Below are 21,368 nucleotides of genomic sequence, written 5' to 3' on the forward strand. Positions count from 1 at the left end.
TCCCTTACTTATCTTTTTTGTGCTGTCTTTATTTGACTTTGGTATCAGGGTGATACTGGTCTAATAAAGTAAATGTGGAGGTTTCTCTTCCTCTTCTATTTTTAGGGACAGTTTGAGAAAAATAGGCATTAATTATTTTTTAAATGTGTGATAGAATTTGCCCGTGAAGCTGTCTGGTTCTAGACTTTAGTTTTTTAAGAACTTTTTGATTATTGATTCAATTTATTACCGGCAATTGCTCTTTTCAAGTTTTATATTTCTTGCTGTTTTACTTTTGATAGGTTATATGTTTCTAGTTTTTGCCCTTTTCTTTTAGGTTGTCCAATATGTTGACAAATAGGTTTTTGTAATATTTTGTTACAATTATTTATGTTTCTGTAGTGTCGTTTGTTATTTCTTCTCTTTCTCTAGTGATTTTACGTGAGCCTTTTCTGTTTTACTTTTAATATATTTTTGAGTCTGGCAAGAATTTATCAATTTGGTCATTTCAAAGAACCAGCTCCTAGTTCCATTAACCTGTTCTAATGTATTTTTTTCTGTTTGTTTTTGTTGTTGTTTTGCTTTGTAGTTTCTTTTTATTTGAGAGATGGAAAGTATGTGTGCTGGTGGGAGAGAGGGAAGGAGGGAGAGAGAATTCTAAGACTCAGTGTGGGGCTCAAACGCACACACTATGAAATCAAAACCTGAGCCAAGATCTGATGCTTAATTGACTGAACCACACAGGCACTGCTGTTTTATAGTTTAAATATCATTTATTTCTGCTCTGTTGATTATTTCCTTATTTTTGCTTTGCTTGGGTTTCATTTCTTCTTTTTCTCCTTTAAGTGTAAAATCAGATTGTTTAACATTTTCTTGCTCTTAGAACAATTTTTGCTGCATCCCAAAGATGTTGGACCATTGTGTATTCATTTCCATTTGTTTCCATGTAATTTTTTATTTCTTCTTTAGTTTCTCAGTTCACCCATTTTTTTGTAGCATGTCATTTAACCTCCATGTATTTGTGCTCTTTCGATTTTTCTTGTGGTTGATTTATAGTTTCATAGAGTTGTGTTGTGATCAGAAAAGATGCATGGTGTGACATAATTTTTATTTTTTAATTTGTTTAGATTTGTTTTGTAGCCTCATATGTGATGTGTTTAAGAGAAGGGGAGAAGGTTAAATGTGCAATTGAAAAGAATGCATATTCTGCTGTTGTAGCATGGAATGTCCTGAACGTGTTTGTTAAATCTAGCAGATCTAGTGTGTCATTCAAAGCCACTGTTTTCTTGTTGACTTTCTGTTTGGATAACCTGTTGATATAAGTAGGGTGTTAATGTTTCCCACTATTACTTTACTACTATAGATTATTTCTTTTAGTTTGTCATTGTTTTGTTTGAGTGCTCTTGTGCTGGTTAATAAATATTTAAAACTTTTGTATCCTCCTGTTGCCTTGCCGCATTTGTTATGACATAGTGTCCTTCTTTGTCTCTTGTACAGTCTTTGTTTTATCTGATATAAGCATTGCTACCCTGGCTTTCTTTGGAGATCCATTTGATACATGTTTCTTCATCTCTGAACTGTCAGCATCTTTTGGTCTGAAGTGAGTCTCTTGTAGGTGGCATATAGATTGGTCTTGTATTTTTTAATCCACTATACCACCATATGTATTTTTTTTTATTTCTAGTCAGCTCTGTTTTATTTATTTATTTATTAAGATTTCCAGGGCAATTTTAGCAAATATTTTTTTAGCTTTAAATTTTTTAAATTAATAGTTTATTACCAAGTTGGTTTCCGTAGCACCCAGTACTCTTCCCCACATGTGCCCCTCTCCATGACCATCACCCCCCTTCACCTTACCCCCCTCCCTCTTCAGCCCTCAGTTTGTTCTCAGGATTCAAAGGTCTCTCATGATTTGCTTCACTCCCTCTCCCGAACTCTTCTCCCCCATTCCCCTTCCCATGGTCCCGTTAGGTTTCTCCTGCTAGACCTATGAGTGACAACATATGGTATCTGTCCTTTTCTCCCTGACTTATTTCGCTTAGCATGACACCCTTGAGGTCCATCCATTTTGCTACAAATGGCCAGATTTCATTCTTTCTCATTGCCATGTAGTATTTCATTGTATGTATATATACCACATCTTCTTGATCCATTCGTCAGGTGATGGACATTTAGGCTCTTTCCATGATTTGGCTATTGCTGAAAGTGCCGTTATGAACATTGGGGTACATGTGGCCCTATGCATCAGCACTTCTGTATCACTTGCGTAGATCCCCAGCAATGCTATTGCTGGGTCATAGGGGAGTTCTACTGACAGTTTTTTGAGGAACCTCCACACTGTTTTCCAGAGTGGCTGCACCAGTTTACATTGCCACCAACAGTGTAGGAGGGTGCCCATCTCTCCACACCCTCGCCAGCATCTATAGTCTCTTGATTTGTTCATTTTAGCCACTCTGACTGGCATGAGGTGGTATCTCAGTGTGGTTTTGACTTGTATTTCCCTGATGTTGAGTGATGCTGAGCATCGTTTCAGGTGCCTGTAGGCCATCTGAATGTCCTCTTTGGAGAAGTGTCTGTTCATGTCTTCTGCCCATTTCATCATTGGATTATTCATTTTTCAGGTATGGAGTTTGGTGAGTTCTTTGTAGATTTTGGATACTAGCCCTTTATCTGATATGCCATTTGCAACTATCTTTTCCCATTCTGACGGTTGCCTATTAATTTTTTTTATTGTTTCCTTTGTGGTGCAGAATCATTTAATCTTGATGAAGTCCCAATAGTTCATGTTTGGTTTTGATTCTCTTGCCTATGGGGATGTGTTGAGTAGGAACTTGCTGCGATTGAGGTCAAGGAGGCTACTTCCTGCTTCCTTCTCTAGGGTTTTGATGGTTTCCTGTCTCACATTCAGGTCCTTCATCCATTGTGAGTTTATTTTTGTGAATGGTATAAGAACGTGGTCTAGTTTCATTCTTCTGCATATTGCTGTCCAGTTCTCCTAGCACCACTTGCTAAAGAAGCTGTCTTTTTTTCCATTGGATACTCTTTTTTGCTCTGTCAAAGATTAATTGGCCATACACTTGTGGGGCCAATTCTGGCCTCTCGATTCTATTCCATTGGTCCATATGTCTGTTTTTATGCCAATATCATACTGTCTTGATGATGACAGCTTTGTAGTAGTGGCTAAGGTCTAGGATTGTGTTGCCTCCCATTTAGGTTTTCTTCTTCAATATTATTTTGGCTATTTGGGGTTTTTTGTGGTTCCTTTCGAATTTTAAGATAATTTGTTCTAGATTTGTGGAGAATGCTGGTACAATTTTGATGGGGATTGCATTGAATGTGTAGATTGCTTTGGGTAGTAATGACATTTTCACAATGTTTATTCTTCCAATCCATGAGCACAGAATGTTTTTCCATTTCTTTCAGAAACTTTCTATAGTTTTCATCATACAGATCTTTTACATCTTTGGTTAGGATTATTCCTTGGTATTTTATGGATTTTTGTGCAATTGTGAATGGGATCAGTTTCTTGATTTCTCTTTCTGTTGCTAATTATTGGTGTATAAAAATGCAACCAATTTCTGTACGTTGACTTTGTATCCTGCAACTTTGCTGAAATCATGGATCAGTTCTAGTAGGCTTCTGGTGGAGTCTCTGGGGTTTTCTATGTAGAGTATCATGTCATCTGCGAAAAGTGAAAGTTTGACTTCATCTTTGCCAATTCTGATGTCTTTTATTTCCTTTTGTTGTCTGATTGCTGATGCTAGGACTTCCAGAACTATGTTAAACAACAGTGATGAGAGTGGACACCCCTGTCATGTTCCTGACCTCAGGGGGAATGCTCTCAGTTTTTCCACATTAAGGATAATATTAGCTGTGGGTTTTTCATAAATTGCTTTACTAATGTTTAAGTTCCTTCTATTCTGACTTTCTCGAGGGTTTTTATTAAGAAGGGGAGGTTGTATTTTGTCAAATGCTTTTTCTGTACCTATTGACAGGATCATATGGTTTTTACATTTTTTTTTTGTTAATGTGATATATCACATTGATGGGTTTGCAAATATTGAAGCAGACCTGTAACCCAGGAATTAATCCCACTTGATCATGATGGATAAATTTTTTACGTGCTGTTGATTTCGATTTGCCAGCATCTTGTTGAGTATTTTTGCATCCATATTCATTAAGGATATTGGCCTGTAGTTCTCTTTTTTTGCTTGGGTCTCTGTGATTTAGGAATCATGGTGATATCTGCTTCATAGAAAGAGTCTGGAAGTCTTCCTTCCATTTCTGTTTTTTGGAATAGTTTGATAAAGATGGGTATTAACTCTGCTTTAAATGTCTGGTAGAACTCCCCTGGGAATCCATCCAGCCCTGGGCTTTTATTCGTTCACAGATTTTTGATAACTGATTTGATTTCGTAACTGGTTATGTGTCTGTTAAGATTTTCTATCTCTTGTCATTTGAATTTTGGTAGTGCATGTGTGTTTAGCTTTTCCATTTCTTCTAGCTTGTCCAGTTTGTTGGCATATAATTTTTCATAGTAATCTGATGGATCCTTGCATTTCTGAGGAATCAGTTGTAATAGATCCATTTTCCTTCATGATTTTGTCTATTGGGTGTTCTCTTTGTTCTTTCTGAGGAGCCTGCCTAGAGATTTATCAATTTTGTTTATTTTTTTCAAAAAACCAACTCTTGGTTTCATTGATTTTTTTCACCTGCTTTTTTAGATTCTATATTGTTTATATCTGCCCCGATTCTTTATTATTTCCCTTCTTCTGGGTTTGGGGTGCTCTTGCTGCCCCCTTTCTAGTTCCATTAGGTGCTCTGTTAGATTTTGAATTTGCACTTTTTCTAGTTTGTTGAAATAGGCCTGGATTGCAATATACTTTCCTCTTAGGACTGCCTTCGCTGCATCCCAGAGAGTTTGGATTGTTGTATTTTCATTTTCATTTGTTTCCAACTATTTTTTAATTTCTTCTCTAATTGCCTGATTAGCCCAATCATTCTTTAGTAGGGTGGTTTTTAACCTCCACATTTTTGGAGGTTTTCCAGACTTTTCCTGTGGTTAATTTCAAGTTTCATAGCATTGTGATCTGAAAGTGTGCATGGTATGATCTCTATTCGTTTATACTTATGGAGGGCTGCTTTATGCCCCAGTATGTGATCTATCTTGGAGAATGTGCCATGTACACTCGAGGAGAAGATGAATTCCCTCGCTTCAGGATGCAGAGTTCTAAATATATCATTTTTAATTCCATCTCTTCCAATGTGTCGTTCAGGTCCATTGTTTCTTTAGTAATTTTCTGTCTTGTTGACCTATCCATTGTTGTAAGTGGAGTAGTAAAGTCCCTGGCAATTAGCACATTTGTATTGAAAAGATTGTTTCTGCTTGCAATTAGTTTTTTTATGATTTTGGGTGCACCCCAGTTTGATGCATAGATGTTTATAATTGATAGCTCTTCCTGATGTAGAGACCCTATAATTATTATATAATGTCCTTCTTCATCTTTTGTTACTGCATTTACTTTAAAGTCCAGTTTGTCTGATAGAAGTATGGCTACTCCAGCTTTCTTTTGGCTTCCTGTTGCAGGACAGATATTTCTCCATCCCTTTACTTTCAATCTGAAGGTGTCTTCGGGTCTAAGATGAGTGTATTTTAGACTGCAAATAGATGGATTTTGTTTTTTTATATTTTAATCCATTCTGCTACTCTGTGTTGTTTGATTGGAGCATTCAGTCTGTTTACATTTAGTGTTATTATTGAAAAATGCCTGTTTAGATTCATTGTGTTCTCCTTAGAGTTCATGTTTGTATTGATGTCTCTGGTATCTTATATTCCTTGCTACTTTTCTCTCATAGAGTCCCTCTTAGGATTTCTTGTAGGGCTGGTTTGGTGCTGATGAATTCTCTTAATTTTTGTTTATTTGGGAACATTTTCATCTCTGCTTTTATTTTGAATGACAGGCTCGCTGGATAAAGGATTCTTGGTTGCATATTTTTCCTGTTTATCACATCGAAGATAATTGTTCTAAATTCTTATTCAGTTATGTTGCTTGTGTCTGTTTTGAGCAGTTCTGTCTCTGTGATTTCTTCCTGGAATTTGTTTGGAGGAGAGTTCTTTTGTTTCATCATTTTGGCTAGCTTTCTGTCTCTTGTCAGTTTAAAAGCTCATTCTGCACTGTGCACCTGTTAGTATTACTCTATTAAAGGAGGCTCTTTGTCCAGGGCCTGTCGTTTCAGGAGATGTTCTTTTAATGTTGTCTCTCAGTTTCTCTTGTTGTGCCTGTAATTAATATATTTCGTTGCTCAGTGATATTTGGGACTTTCTACTATGTGTGCTTTGACTTGTTTCAGGTAGCCCTGAAAAGGAAAACAGACAAACACACAGGGAACACAAGCATGCAAACAAACTGACAGATCTGGTAAACAAGCAAACTAAATGGGAAAGGGAAAAAAGGAATGGGAAAGAAAAGAGGGGAGAGGAAATGAGAAAAAAAAAAGCCAGGGGTACAGAGACAGCCAATGATAAAGGACAGCCTGAGAGCATAAAACCTGTAGAGGGGAGAGATAAGAATGAGATAACGGAAAAAATATCTGGATGGTACGAGTTGATCTAAGCACAGCGGTGCCTAAAGTTGGTCTTTTCCAGACTCCGGAGGGAAAGGAAGAAAAGGAGAAGATAGGAAAATAGAAAAGAGAAAACAAGGGAAAAAGTTATAAAAATTAAAAAGTAAAAATAATAAGAAAAGAAGAAAATTGAAAAAAGGTAAAAATAGCAAGAAAAGAAGAATCCAGCTCTCCAGCATGGATAGACGTGGTTCGATGTAGATAGGTTGGGTCTCCAGGGCTGGTCTCTGAGGCTCCGCCTTAGTGGATGTGGAGAAGAATGGAGGCACTGCAAGCCCCCCTCTGACCATGCGTTGCCAGCCTCTCTCTTGAGTCCAACCTCCCTGTGCCACAAGCACCTTAAATTGTTTAGGTTTTCTAAGTTCCACCAGGTCTCTAAATTCTAGTCCACATACTTTAATGCTTCCACCATCGTTAAAGTGATCTCTGGCAGTTGGGCAGTTTTCTGGCTGGGACTGCACAGGGGAATTGGGGAGTCAGCCACCCCTGGTTCCACCTGAGGTTGCTGGGCTGCTTAGCCCACGGGAGAACAAACCTGCTGAGGGGGACGGACTTCTCTCCCCGTGCCCAGAGGCTACACATGAAAGTTCGTCTCTCTGCCATGGGCTTAGGTCTTCCTTCTCCAGTGATCATGCTGTGGGCGTTTCAGCCTCGCCTTCTCTTCCCCTCTGCTCTGCATCGCCCTACATGGCTGTCCCACGCAATGTCCTGCATGGCCAGTTTGCGCCAAGTTTCTGGGCACTCTCTTTCCCAGCTCCGCTTTGAGCAGGTGTCCCCCCCCCCCCAAATTCTCTGGTCCCAGTTTGCACTCACTCAGGCATCCATGAGGCTGTTATCAATAAGGTTTCTTTGCCTGCAGCTCCGTTCTTGGAGATCAGAATATTGTGAATTTTAATTCTTCTCAGTTTGATGGTTGAGGGCATGCGGAGGTAACAGTGTTCCCTACTTCTCTGCCATCTTGCCACTGGGACCCTATGTATTTTGATTGAAGCATTTAGTCAATTTACATTTAACCACCCCCCCCTTTTTTTTCAGAGAGAGAGGGGAATAGAATCTCAAGCAGGCTCTGCACTGTCAGTTCAGAGGCCAATGTGGGCTTGAACTCACAAGTTGTGGCATCATGACCTGAGCCAAAATCAAGAGTCAGACATTTAACCAAGTGAGCCACCTATGTGTTCTCAGTCCACTTATATTTAAAGTAATTATTGATAGATATGTATTTATTGCCATTTTGTTACTTGTTTTGAAGTTGGTTCTGTAGATTTTTCTCTGATCTTATTCTCTTTCATGTTTTGCTGGCTTTCTTTAGTGATATACTTGGATTATTCTTTATTCTTTGTATACCTATTACTGGTTTTTGATTTTTGGTTACCATTCAATTTTCATATAACCTCAAGTTTGAGCCCGTTCTTCACTAGAACTATTCTCAGTTTGCATAATTTGCTTTCCTCTCCTTTGCCTGGCTTGGTTATTTTCCATTACTCTTTCTTCCATGTCATTATTTTGTTCATCTGGCTTACTATTTATTCCATCAAGTGTATTTTTAATTTTATTTATTGTGTTCTTAATCGTGATTGGTTCTTTTTTATCTCTGCATTAAGGCGCTCATTGATATCCTTCAACCCTTTTGTTATCTTTATGATCTTTACTATAAATTCTCTATCAGGCATATCATTTATATCTGTTTTTCTTAGTTCTCTTGCTTTGGTTTGATCCATTTATTTTGATATATTTATCTGTCTCATTTTTTTCTAAATCTGTGTTTGTTTCTCTGTGTTAGCAAAGCTTCTTCGACTACTTCTTTTGTACCTAATGATAATAACCTTGCGAAGAAGAGGTCCTAGAGTCCCTTGTTCCCCAGGGCTTGGCACTTCAGGGAACATCACCTATTTGTGTAAGGTTTGCTCTGCTTTGACTCTTGGCATCTTTCTTCCAGTCCAGTTGTCTCTAGAGGCTATCTTTGCCTATTGTGGGCAGTGTTTGGTCCTCAGGGGTGAGGTGTACATTAACGTGGTATGTGTGGTGGTCTGCTTGCAAACTGAGACCTGCCTCCACTGATGCTGGAGTTGAGTTTGCAGCTAAGGTCAGGAGAAGTGGTGTCAACAGGGTTTATATTGGTATTCTAGAAGAGGGGGCCCATAATGCTAGGACTAGGGACTAAGGTGAGCATGACTAGAAGGGGATTTGTGTGAGGGACAGGAAGGGGGTTTAGTGGAAATAAATTATGTAAGGGTGGTGTTCTGCTCTTTACCACAGGTGGCTGTTCTTTATGCTGGGGGTGGGGGTCAGGGAGGGAAATGGCACCTGCCAGCTCCTTTATTCCTGGAAGGATCACCATGTGATCCCGATTTCTCCAGCTCTGAGACATGCAAATCTCCACCTGCCCCTGGTGTTTTTCAAACAGCTTGTTCTACCCCAAACTGCACTTCCTGTTTGTTATACTGTCTCTTTAAGGGTGGGGACCCCCTCTTCCAAAAGCCTCCCCAGCTCCCCTAGAGCCAATCCAACCAATTTTTAGAATTCCAAGATTTAAGTCCCTCTGGTCATAAGAACGAGGCACATATTCTGGTGATTGGTTGTCCGTATAGATGGGCTGCCTAGTGTGAATGTCCATTTTTAGCTCTTCTCTCCACACCACTGGCTTTTTCTCCCTCAATGGATGGTCAGAGTTTGTTTTGCTTCAAGATTGCAGCATCAGCCTTCCTACTTTCTTCCATGCTGCCTCTACTTTACCATTAGTTGTGCTAATTCTCAAACTGTTTTCTGGGTTATTTACACTGGTGTAAGTATTTTCTAGTTTTATCTGTGGAACGAGGTGAGCTTTGTGTCCTTCTACTCCACTATCTTTACAGAAACTGGTTCATTTAACTTTTCTTTTGCATAAATTAACCAGAATTGTCCAATGGAAATCTACATTCATACAGGGGAAAATTCTTTATTAATATGATTTAGTGAAAAGCAGTTTCAAGCAATTATGTTACTAGGATCCTTGTAAATTCACAGTGAAATTGTAGAAGTCAAAAGATATTAACAAAGTAATAAAATTATCATCCTTCTGAATATAGTAATAGGATGAAAATTATGTCTATTCATTAACTAAAATTATCTGATTTGAAGTGTAGGGAGGTAAGAGCAGTGACCAAAGAACCATAAAAATATCACCACCCAAAACCAATTTTCCCTTTAAGTGTCCATTACTTGCTTATATTTCAAAAACTGCATTTTGTTTATTTTGAAAAGCCTACTGAGCATCTCACAAGCCCTTGTCCCTAGAGTGGTTAACCAATCAGGCTCAATATCCTCATCCTTTCTTTTCTATTCTATCAAAGTTGAAAGGCAACACAAAAATCCCAGGAGAACAGGTTCAGTTATGAAAGCCAGCTTACTTGTATAGCTAAGGGGAATCCCCTAGGGTCTTGTGCAAAATATTTCATTCAGTATACGTTTCTATCCATAGATAACTTATTTTTTTATTTGGCCATTTTTGTGGGTTTGTTTCTTATTGCTCTAAATATCATTACAGTGAATTGAGTCACTGACATTTCTTTTCTTTAGAGAAAACTGTACACTGTGGAAATAGGAGCTCTAAGTATGTATTAGTGTACTAGGTTATCAATTCCTAGTTCCTAAGTTTCAGTTTTAATGGTTTATTGTCAGTAAAGTCACATTTAAAAAAATAATTTTCTATGTTTTGAAGATAGAAATTACATAATATTCACACTGATTCATTAAAATGACAAGGAATTATCACATCTAGAAATGTTTGTCATTTAATACTATAAATGTATTTCTTAAGCAGAATGGCTTAAGAATGTTTGCCCTTTCAAGATAAATTTGTGAATATAATGGAAGGTTGCATGTTAGTGTGGTGAAGGTTCAAGCCCCTTCTCTACAAAATTGTTAAGTAATTTTGGAAAGAAACAATTTCCCTATTCACTGTGCTGAGAGCTATTATTAACTGCATTTTTTTCACAATAGACTTATAATTCAATATGATATATGTTCAATTGCTCCAAAAACTTGGAGTGCCCAAATAAGGCACCCTACTCATTTCCTAACCATCATGTCACTCTTCTACCAAACAATTCCCCCATAAGCCACAAATAATACACTTGGCAAATATTGAATTTCATATTCATATTGGACTTATTTTTTAAAACAAAGAAATGGGGCACCTGTGTGGCTCAGTTGGTTAAGCTTCTGACTCATGTGATGATCTCATATTTGGATGGAGAAATTGTGTCCAGCTCTGTGTTGGAAGTGCACAGCCTGCTTGGTATTCTCTCTCTCTGAAAATAAATAAAACTTTTTAAAAAGTGAAAAAATAAAGTTACAATTTAAAATTTTTTGAAATAAATATTACGTATTTGAAGGAAAACCTAAAATTATATGTGACATAGAAACTGAAAAATAAATATTCTAGGGCAATTTTTCGAATGGAAATTTTAACAAATTCATACTCTTCAGTAATCCTCTCTTCTCAAGAAGAATGATATATTGGGATACAAAAAGTAACTCTATGTATGCTGACAAGTGTTTCCATATGTTTTGATTGTGCATATGTATATTCTAGATGAAATAAGTTTCTATTAAAGTATACACATATGGAAAAGTATACATTATCATAATTGTCAAGAACTAGAGTTTACCTTTTATCCAAAAATATGCTACATTTATTACATCTCTTAGGTGGCTATTTTAGTATCCAGAAATGTGAAGAGTTTATAAGAACATTTTTCTAGATATGTCTACTGAGGCAAGGGAAATAAAAGCAAAAGTAACCTATTGAGACTATATCAAATAAAAAGCTTCTGCACAGCAAAGAAAATAACAAACTCAAAGTCAATATACTGAATGGAACAATATATTTACAAATGAAATGTCTGATAAAGAGATAGTATTTAAAATATATAAAGAACTAATACAACTCAACAACAACAATAAAACCAATTAAAGATGGGCAGAAGACATGAACAAACATTTCTTCAAAGAAGACATGCAGATGGTGAACAGAACATGAAAAGATGTTCACCATCACTCATCATCTGGGAAATGCAAATCAAAATCACAATATCACTTCAGATCTGTCAGAATGGCGGAGAAACAAGTGTGGATGAGAATGTGGAGGAAAAGGAACCTTCATGTGCTGTTGGTGGGAATGAAAACTAGTGCAGACACTGTGGAGGTTCCTCAAAAAGTTTAAAAAAAAAGTACTACCTGCATATGATCCAGTGATTGCACTACTGGGTTTTTAGGCAAAGAATATGAAAACACTCCTTCAAAAAAGATATATGCACCTTTATGCTTATTGTGACATCGTGTGTGTTTGTGTGTATATTCTATTGTTTGTATATAATTTACACACAAACAATGGAATATTATTCAGCTATAAAAAGAACGAAATCTTGCCATTTACAATGACATGGAAGGACCTAGAGAGTTTAATAATGCTGAGTAAGACAAATATCTTACAATATCATTGTTCTGTGGAATTTAGGAAACAAAACAAATGACCAAATAAAAAAAAATACAATACAAACCAAAAATAGACTCAATGATAGAGAACCAACTGATGATTACCTGATGCAAAGTTGGTTGGGGAATGGGTAAAATAGGTGATGGGGATTAAAGAGTACAATTATCTGGATGAGCACTAATAGATGGGGTTGTTGAATCATTATATTATACACCTGAAACTAATATAATGATGATGTGCACCCAGGTTGACTGAGTTGGTTAAGCACGCAACTCTTGGTTTCGGCTCAGTTTATGATCTTACGGTTCATGAGTTCAAGCCTTGTGTTGGGTTCTGCATTGACAGAATAGAGCCTGTTTGAGATTCTATCTCTTTATCTCTGTCCCCACCCTGCATGGGCTCTCTCCCTCTCAAAATAAATAAACTTTAACGGAAAAAAAAAAAAAGAACACATGACCGTACTTCTCAAGGGAACTAGATGAGAAAAGTAGAGCCATAATACATGCCATCTGAAATTTTCTAGTGTTGGATTTATATCCACAATTTATATTAGAAATAAATCATCTCTTAATATGAGTTGGAAAGATAAACTCATGCAGTTACTTGAAAGGGTTTAAAAATGAAACTGTTGCTTGCTTTAATCAGATTTAAGGCCACAGTTCTATTTGGCAGTCATTCTGATAAGTGTTGGGAATAAGTATGTTTGTCATCAGACATGAACCCCAAAGCCTCACAGACTAGAGAATAAGAATTAACATTTGTATAATTTCCTGACATTCTATTCACCACTTTCATGTAATTCAACTCAATAAGAGTAATACTACTCAATAAGTATGATAAATTGTTACTTTTTTCATTTATGAAGAAATGGAGACTAAGAAGTGTCTTAAACTAGTTCACAAATTTAGTAAAAGTAAATCACGACTAAATTTCTATAATATGATTCAAAATTCTACTGTTTTTCCTCTAAAATAAGTAAATAAAACAAAAATAAGACCATATGGGTTCCAGAGTTACCTTCCAAGTGGTGTGGGTTCTTCCAGTCCTCAGAGAATTTGATCTTCTCTGTTATTTCTTCCTAGTGTTGTTATTGATAAAAAATAATGTTTTGTTTAGTTCTATTTTCCTTTCTGCTCCTCTTGGCTACAGTGAATTCAGGCAGTATCAGGATCTCTAAGTATGTCCATAAGAGAGTGTTTGGTGTTTAGTCTGTTCGTTTTGCTCAACTTTAAAATGATACCTTTTGGGGGTGACTCAGTTGATTGGGTGCCTGACTTTTCATTTTGCCTCAAGTCATGATCTCAAGGTTGGTGAGATCCCCCATCTGGCTCTGTGCTGTTAGTGAGGAGCCTTCTTGGGATTCTCTGCCTCCCTCTCCCTCTAACCCTTCCCTGCTCGCACTCACTCATTTTCTCTCTCTCTCTCTCTCAGTAATTAAATAACTCAATAATAACTCAAAAATAACTCAAAATAACTCTTTCTCTCAATAATTAAATAATTAATACCCTATATAGAAATTACAGTATTCTGAGCAGATCTAAGAATATTTTTGAATCCATACATCAGTAAAATTATGTGAAATTGAGTAAAGAACACTTTAATATTAGACTGCTTCTAGTCACATTATTACTAATGTTCAACTGCAGGAATTGGTACACTCAAAAGTAGAGAAGACTTACATTCATGAATACTAAAAATCCTAGCCCAAATGTGACTCAATATCTTTAATATAATTTTTAGATAGGCAAATCATCTTACACATAACTCAAGACAAAAAAATAAATTTAGAATGATTGCCCCAAGGGGAATGTTATTTGCACAAGAATTATTAAAATGCAGATTTATTGCATACTAACCAGCTTTGCTTACCAGGTATGCTAAATTTCACTTGAGTTTCATTTAGTGCAAACAAATGTTTGCCTCTGACAATTTCTACTTTAAATTTCATTTCAGGCACTTAATAGAACCAGCTCTTATATATTTTTTTTCTATGAAGCAGATATAAATCTTCATCTCACATATCTTGAGAAGGTCCATCAATTGTGGGGCTTATTTATATGTTAAACACACCATTTTATTTCATAGTCTAATAACTTTCTCAGAGAAGTTAAATTGTTGATATAAATCTCATTTCTCATTTTACTTTTCTGAAGAAACCTTTCATAATCTTCCTAGGTAAATATCTTGCACATGGCTGTGTTTTCCTACTGTACCTTACATTTTCCTAGAAAACAACCTGTTACATTGGATTATATCTAGTGTTTTATTTATGATCTTTTTTTTTTATTTTTTTTAATGTTTTACTTATTTTTGATACAGAGAGAGACAGAGCATGGAGGGGGAGGGGCAGAGAGAGAAGAGACACAGAACCTAAAGCAGGCTCCAGGCTCTGAGCTAGCTGTCAGCACAGAGCCTGACACGGGGCTCGAACCCACGAACGTGAGATCTGACCTGAGCCGAAGCTGGAGGCCCAACCGACTGAGCCACCCAGGCGCCCCATGATCTTTTATACCATCAACTCTTAAAAGGGAAAGTTTGATCATTATTGATTATATTTTAAAAGCTTCTTCTGTTTGTAAATTTTTGAAGATGGGTTGAACATTCATAACCCCCATAGTACTGGTTATTCATAACTACATAACACATTATTCTGAAAAAAGGAACATTTGTTCTCTTACCATGTTTTCTTTGGACCAGTAATTCATGGTTTGCATTCTAGGTCTCTAAGAAGGCTGCAATAAACAGGTCAGTCTGGTATGCGGCCATCAGAAGTTTCCAAGGTGGTTCACTTACAGGGCCTTGGCAGAATGCCTCAGGTCTTGATAATATAGCTCTGCCTGTAGGAATGCACGAGTGTCTTCATGGCAGCCTGCTTTCCCAAAAGTGAGTAATATAAGAGAAGGAGGAAATAATGGTGACTTATTATTTAATGCCAGAGTCAACATATTACTTTCATTAGAAGTCTGTCATTCAGGCCAGCTCACGTAATTAAATGAAGTAGATTAGTGCTGGATTTGCCTCTAACTTTGTAGGGAGTTGTATTAGAGTTTTCAATAGGAGTCTCTATCTCTGTGCACGCACACACATGCATAGTGGAGAGAGAGGTTTATGATAAGAATTGGCTCACATAATTATGGAGGTTCAGAAGTCCCATGATCAGTTGTCTTCATGCTGAAGACATGCTTCATGGTGGTATGATTCACTCCAGGTCCCTTGAAGGTCCAAGAGCCAGGAGTGTCAATATCTAAGGGCAGAAGATGGATGTCCTGACTCAAGCAGAGAGCAGTTCACCCTTCGTCTGCCATTTTTGGTCTGTTCAGGCTTCCGACAGATTAGATGATATCCACCTGCAATGGCCAGGATGATCTTTACTCAATATACAGATTCAAATGCTAATCTCTTCCAGAAACCATCACAGACATATCCAGAAATGTTTTACAAGCTTTCTGGTACCATTTAGCCCAGTCAACTGGACACATAAAATTAACTGGATGGGAGTGTCAAAAGATTAGTGGATAAATTTTAAACGATACCCACCAGTCTCCTATTACAGATAATACCTTGCTTTCAAGGCCTTCAGCTTCATACTCCTCAGTGGTCTTCTTTTCAAGAATACTAGGTTGGGTAAGGTGTAAACTTATGGATACCTTTAATTACATTTAATTTTAAAAGTGGATTTTTATCCTTTACTCAGCCTCAGTTTCTCCCTTTGTGATCTGTAAAAGCAGTTATAAGCAATATATGAGAATTAAATGAAGCTATACATGAAGTGCTAACAGTATACTACAAAAAATAAATGTTAATGGCGAGTTATCATTATGATCATAAGCAGATGTGAAGAGCATCCACCATATGCTTTTCTGTTTAGATCCTGCCTCAGTTTTGTTTCTACCCATCACAAAGGCAAATGCCCTGTTTCTGTACAGCCCTAGAGCCTTTCCACAGTAACTGAATGAAATATAACAAAGAAGAGATCACATGGAGTAACTGAACTTTTTCCAGCTTCATCATCCCACTGGGAAATAGCGTCCTTCTTCTGCAGCTCCCATTTTGTTCTGTTTTTATGTTTGTTTATTTTAGGAGAGAGACAGAGAGCAAGTGAGCAAGTGAAAGGTAGAGGGAGGAAGAAAGACCTGAGCCCAAATCAAGAGTCAGATGCTGACACAACCCAGCCATTCAGGTGCCCCTCCATTGTGTTCTTAATATAGATCCATACCTTCTGTTTCGTTAAGAGGGAGGGAAGGGCACCTGGCTGGTTCAGTCGGTACAGCATACAACTCTATCTCTGGAATCTGAATCTGATACCCACCTTTGGTGTAGAGTTTACTTAATTAAAAATATTCAAAAAGAGGAGAGAAAGGTGAGCACCCAATAAAATTTGGAAAGTCTGTAGGATATTTAACATAGTGCCTGATATTGTAAAATCTCAAGTAAAATATGTTGGCTTAATTCATACAGAAATGTATATAGTTTAGGAATATCAGATAGCCCAGATGAAATATATAGTGTTTTACTTATCATATTTGAATAAAAAGTCACAAAATATTTCTTTTTACTTCAACAGAAAAAAAAAAAAAACCCAAAAAACAAAACATGGAATCTGTGGTTAAAATAATTGCCTGATTTTATTAAGTAGTCATTCAGGCTATTTACTTCCCAGACACTGCTTTAGTCCAGGTTCTTAGAATAATTGTCATTCTATTTTATATGTTTCTAGGGCTGTTTCTAGGATATAGTAAGAGAATAAAGATAAAATTTATTACTGTTATTTTCTACTCCTGTTTCTACTGGAGGTAAAATTAAAATACCTGCTAAATTTGATTTTCTTTCCTAAGGAAATTTATTTCTATTCTCATTTACAGAAATATCCTGAATATATTTTTTAAAACTGTTTTCTTCAAATGCTATATTATTAACTTCTGAATGATTAAAGCATACATGTACCCTACAAAGAGTGGTAAAACTCTATCCAGAGAGAAAAAGTTCTCTTCATTTCCCTTTATCCCCCTTTTCAACTGACTTGATACAGAAGGTGGCATTTACAATATCAGTAATACCCTTTCGATTGAGATATTTAATTCAGATCCTATCATACCTGAAGAAATAGAAAACTCTTAGTAACATAGTATCTGGAATTGTATCTCTCTTCAGATGTGCCTCTCAGAATCAGGTAGAACACAACAGGCTTTTTATAAGAATGACAACAGCCTAGTAAGAACAAGCCAAAATTTAATAAAACTGACAAAAGCACATTTTTCAGCTAATGACTTAAACTATTGTTTTTGTAATCTACATTTTCAAGTAGTGCAAGGTTATAATTCAAAATAGAGATCTGGCACTGGTCTGGGATTTGTTCCATGCAAAATAAAACAAAGAAAAGCGTTTTGGTCAAAATATCAAATTATTTAAAAATATATGAATAATTCTTATGGCTTTGCAATTGGAAAAGCTAGATTTATTGTTATTCCACTCTTCCTCCTCTGCCCTTATCTTACTTTTACTGTACACAGCCAACCTACCATGTAAAAGTAGGAAAAATAAACACTCAGAAGTCTGTGTGCTAAGATTTCTGGAGTAGGCAGTGGAAGAGGGAGATTCTAGGTTCACCTTGCCCCACGGACACAACTAAATAACACTCACATCAGTACAAATAACCAAAAAATGGCCAAGACACTGGCAGAACAGTCTCCCCACAGCTAAATGTAGAGACGAGGCCATATCAAAGAGAGCAGGAAGGGCTGTGATGTGGCTGAGCCACGGTACTGTCCAGAGGAGGAACAGTGCCATGGGCCTTAAGAGGGGAGAGAAGCACACCCCACACCAGTTACCTCAAGCATGAGGGACGCCCTGGGAAGGTGAATCCCTGTACCATTTGGCTTTGAAAACTAGAAGGGCTTAACTTTGGGAGTTTTTACAATCAATGGGGCTTACCACCGGAAAAGTTAAAAGTCATCTGGCTTGGCTCTGGGAAAGCCAGAAAGCAAGAGGAAACTGAGCCTCACCCTTAAAGAAACAGCATAACAAACAGCCCAGTGGAGATACAGCAATTTGAAACACACCTGGAGTAGACAGGAGGTAGATCTGTTTGTTAATCTCAAAACATGTATTAGAGGGACAGGAATCTTTGGGAGACCTCCCCACGAACAAGAAAGCTGGCAGGTGCCATGCCGCTTCCTGCCCCTGCCCCTGCCCCTAGCTTAGTCACACAGGAGTGTACAGGGACCAGCACAACTCACATGCTCTTCACCTGGATTACTAATAGTACTGGCCCCGACCGCTTCTGTGGGATCGTCCCCTTCAACCTGCTTTGGCGGAGTTTTTTTAAGTTTTTCCAGGCTACCCTTTCCCTTCCACAGCAGACCAGCACAAAGCTTGCTAACACCAGGTGCTCCACTCTCATGTTCTCTCTGTACCTACCCCCCACACCTGGCTTTGGCCAGAGTTCTCTGGGGCAGTTGCAGGTCCCTTCCCACAGTGGACCAATGCACAGCTTCTGACACCATATACCCTGCTCTAGAATTCTGCTGACTGGCCCCATTCAACATGCCCTTGGAAAGGGTTTATGCAAAGCTATGCTACCAGCATGGCACTGTGCAAGTATTCCAACAGCTTCCCCAAAGTGATTCTGCCTAGGGAAGAGGGGAAGAAACTATACACACTAGTTTGACGATAGCCCCATAGTGAGTATGTGGCAGACACCTGGTCTTGTCCCCACTTAACAAGAAAGCTTCTCAGGGAACAAAAACAGGGAGAACACTCTGGAGTTGAGTGCTTCCACAGCTCTGCCAAATGCCTACTAAAACTCAACTCAAGCCCAAGGTGTGCCCAGACTGGCCCATTAACACCACAGGGACTATACACTGCTTGAAACTGGCAGAAAGCCTTTGCAGGTCAACCCAAGGAGGTCCACACCAAGACACATAATAATTAAGATGGCAAAAAGTGATAAAGAATTTTAAAGGCAGGAAGAGAAAAGCAAACAATTACATACAAAGGAAACCCCATAAGGCTATTGGCTGCTTTTCTAAAATAGGAGAGAGAAAGAGCTTCCAAGCAAGGAAAAAAAAAAAGTTAATTAATGATCACTAAACCAGCCTGACAAAAAATGTTTAAGAATATTCCTTGAGTGGAAAGAAAAACCATAAGGAAGATTAGAGAAAATAGAAAACATAAATGCAGTAAAAATAAGTATATGTCAAAATTAGCAAAGGGGGTACAAATAAAGGTATGTAAAATATGACACCTATACCTGGAATGTAGGGGTGAGAAGGGTAAGAATAGTTTCAAACTTCAGTGACCATCAACTTAATATTGATTGCTATATGCAGAGGATATTTTATATAAACTGAATGCTAACCATAATCAAAAAAATAGTAATAGATATGCAAAAAACAAAGAGAAAGGAATATGAGTATATCACTAAGGAAAGCCAACAAACCATGAAAGAGAGCCAGAAAAGGATCAGAGAAAGTATACAGAAACAAGCACAAAACAAGTAACAAAGTAGCCATAAATACACATCTATTAATAAAAACTTGAAGTGCAAATGTACTAAATGCTCCAGTCAAAAGACGAGGTGATATAGTGGATAAAAATCAAGACCATCTCTATACTGCCTACAAGAGATCCATTTCAGACCGAAAGACACATGCAGATTGATACTGAAGGGAATGGAGAAGCATTTATCATGCAAATGAAAGTCACAAGAAAGCCAGGATAGCAGTACTTATAGTCGATAAAATAGACTTTAAAACAAAGAGTGTAAAAATACAGAAAACTACTAGAGAATAATGAGAAACCCAACAATAAGATATAAAAATTGTAGATCTTATACACCCAATATGAAAGTATCCAAATACAAAGCAGGTAATAACAAAGTAATCATTAGGAATACAATAATGGCAGGGGCCTTTAACACCTCACTTACATCAATAGATTATCCAAACAAAATCAATAAAGAGTGGCTTTGAGTGGCACATTGGACCAGATGAATCTAAGAGAGATATTCAGAACATTCCATCCTGAATCAGCAGTATATACTTTATTTTCAAGGGCACATGTAACATTCTCCAGAGTTGTTCATGTATAGGCCACAAATGAATCTCCACAAATAAAAAGAGATGAAAGTCATACAATGCATTTTTTTCTGATTACAATGCTATGAAACTAGAAATCAAGAGAAAATCTGGAAAAATGACAAAAATTCATGGAAGTTAAATAACATGATACTAAATGAATGAGTCAACCAAGCAATCAAAGAGTAAATCAAAAAGTACATGGAAAAAATTAAAATGAAAACAGTGGTCCAAAAGCTTTAGGATGCAGCAAAAGCAATTCAAAGAGGTAAGTTTATAGCAATACAGTTCTACCTCAAAACGGAAGAAAAATCTCAAATAGAAAATCTTCCATATACCTAAAGGAGTTAGAAAAAGAAGAAATCAAAAACTCAAACCCAGTAGAAGGAAAGAAAAAAAAAATTAGAGCAGAAATAAAGTAAGTAGGAACTAAAAACAAATAAAAAAATAGTAGAAAAGATCAATGAAACTAGGAACTGCGTCTTTTAAAAGATCAACTAAACTGATAAACTTCTTGACAGACTCATCAAAAAAGGAGAGGACTCAAAATTAGAAATAAAAGAGAAGAAATAACAATAGACATAACAAATACAAAGGATTGTAAGAGAATATTTTGAAAATTATATGCCAACATTAGAAATCTAGAAGAAATGGATAAATTCCTAGAAACCCTTAACCATCCAAAACTATATAAGAAAGAAATAGAAAATTTAAACAGACTAATTGCCAGGAATGGAATTGAATCAGTGACCAAAAACACTCCCAACAAAAATTCTAGGACCAGATGGCTTGACAGTTGAATTATACCAAACAAAGAAAGTTTATACCTAATTATCCTGAAACTATTGCACGGCCCCCCCAAAAATAGATGAGGAAGGGAAACTTCCAAATTCATTCAATGAGACCAGCACCACACTGATATAAAAAGCAAATAAAGACACTGAGAGAGACACAGAGAGAGAGAAAGGGAAAGGGAAAGAGAGGGAGAAAGACAGTGCAAACTATAGGACAATATCACTGATGAACACAGATGCAGAAATTCTCAAGAAAATACTAGTATACAGACTCCAGCAATGCATTAAAAAGATCATTTACCATGATCAAATCAGATTTATTTTTCAGAATGCAAGCATAATTCAACATTCACAAAAGAAGCAACAAGAAGCATCCCTCGAGAAAAGATAAAAACCATATTATCATTTCAGTAGATGCAG

This window comes from Suricata suricatta, chromosome 9 (assembly GCF_006229205.1).
Source record: "Suricata suricatta isolate VVHF042 chromosome 9, meerkat_22Aug2017_6uvM2_HiC, whole genome shotgun sequence".
Lineage (NCBI taxonomy): Eukaryota > Metazoa > Chordata > Mammalia > Carnivora > Herpestidae > Suricata > Suricata suricatta.